Genomic DNA, 2,251 nt, shown 5'->3' on the forward strand with positions numbered 1-2,251 from the left:
TCGACACAAAAAACTCTCTGGAAATGCGTCGGATCGAACATTTGGCCTTGTGGAAGGCCAAGATCGATCCTTGTGTGCTCCAGTGTAAGAAGTACTGGGAACGACAGAATGGAACGCCCACCGAAGCTTATGGTGTGTAACTGGTAATTTTGTTAATAATTATCAATATCCAAAATACTACATTTTGATTGGCTAAATTTATATTTTCGCGCCCGCGCGTAAAATCAAAATAATGAGAGCATCCACATCAAAAAATGAGACGCAGATCGTTTCCAATTTCGATGAAGCTCGAGGCTCTAGGTTTCCTAGAGACGATGTCGCGTCGCGAGGTAGCCAAAGCACTCGAGGTGCCAAGACGTACAGTACAATCCGAAGCTGGCACCAACAGCGTCATGTGCTCCTGGCCTTCGGGCACTAACAACTACTCACATGATCACATGGATCAAGTTGAACCAGAGAGATTGGCTCCTGGCCTACCTTGCAACAACAAAAAAACACGGCCGCATACAACTCACTGCTCCGGTTGCTCCAGCGCTTTTTCCAGTGCCATGGATTCTCTCGCCAACGCCAAACTGAAAACAAGCTTAAACAAAGCGTCCTCAACGAGGCTCACCAGCAATTCGCTGCCGACTTTCACCGCGAATATGCCTCCTACGACAAGAACTGTGTGTACAACGTTGACGAAACCGGGATGTACTATGACATCCCTCCGACGTACATTTGGGCAGTCAAGGGTGGCTGTTCGAAGATATCCTGCGGCGAAAAGCACTCAATGCGAATGACAGGTGTCCTCACGGTCACAGCTGACGGCGGCAAGCTTCCTCTCATGATTATCATGAAGGGCAAGCCCGGCGGTCGCATTGAGAAGGAAGAATTCCTTCCAATCCTTTCCCGCTGGTCACTACTACGCTGTTCAGGACAATGCCTGGATGGAAAGTCGAGACTGGACACTGTACCTTCGTGACGTCTTGGGCGAGCGCATCGGGGGCCTGTCTGTCGTTCTTGTGGAAAATTTCGATGCTCATGTGTCCGATGAGGAATATAAGATCATGTATGACGAATTGGGTGCGCACCTGTGCCCAGTGCCCCCGAACTCAACGTCCGTCTGCTAGCCTCTTGACGTCGGCGTGATGGCTCCCTTCAAGAGGAACCTTCGAAACCTGTGGCTTTATGAGGAACAAGTGGTTGGAGACGATGAGGATCCCTACTCTCTTTCGGCCAAACAAAAGCGAATGACCATGGTGAAACGTGCGATTTCTGCCTGGGACTTGGTCACTGAAGACATCATTCGCCAATGCTTTGCAAAGGCCATCCCACAATAATTGGTTGTAATTCGATGTATTTTTTGCAAATATATTTTACTAGTACATACTTGAACCTAGGTAATTTTATGAAATTTTTACCAAAAAAAAGTTCGACTCCCGGGACTCGAATCCGGGGCTCACTCAAGACTCACAACGTGTTTTACCACTGCGCTATCGAGTCGAACGCTTATGCTGACAACGTGACCATTGTATTAATTAAAGAAGAATTCGAACGTCCTTTGTCTTCTAATCACCTCTACGTCACACTTTGTCCTTTTTGTGAAAGCTCAATATTTGAATCTACGCGAGTTTAATAATTTTTATTACCTCATGAAACAATTAATACTACTATCGTCAGCTCTCATTGGCTATAATTTTGGTCGAACTTCGAAGTACATGGTCCAATTAGATTTGTGGAATCTTCCTCAGCTTGAAGTCAAGGTGGGTGTTGCATTCTGTCGTTCCCAGTACACCCTTCGGCATCTGTAGGTAAAGTTAGTGGTTGATGGGTTCATTATTTAAGCATACCCGTCTTTTAGAGTGTCAACGGAGATCGAACGACCAGAAATGACAATTTTCCAGCAATGTACCTATCTTTCTGTCCAGGCTCAAAGTCCATTCACTTCAGTTCTTTTACTTTTCTTGTCCTGAACAACCCAACGTCAAGGGTATTTAAGGACAGATCTGTGTTGCTTGTTAACAGCTACTACACGCTCGAAGCGCTAAACCCTTTTTGATTGGACACAAATAAGCGATTTTACGACGAAAATACAAGTGTACTACCTCTGTCCAATTATAAATGTTCGTATTTGACAATTACAATTTCCGAAAAAAAATGTTCAATTTCAAATTTAGTTTTCGTCAACAGACAATTGAGCGAGGCCCAAAGCGGCGATCAAATCGTCAGCAACCTCCGTGCCGCTGTCCAAGGTCAACGCCTCAATTTG

Source organism: Aphanomyces invadans (assembly GCF_000520115.1).
Source record: "Aphanomyces invadans strain NJM9701 unplaced genomic scaffold supercont1.60, whole genome shotgun sequence".
Classification (NCBI taxonomy): Eukaryota; Oomycota; class Saprolegniomycetes; order Saprolegniales; family Verrucalvaceae; genus Aphanomyces; species Aphanomyces invadans.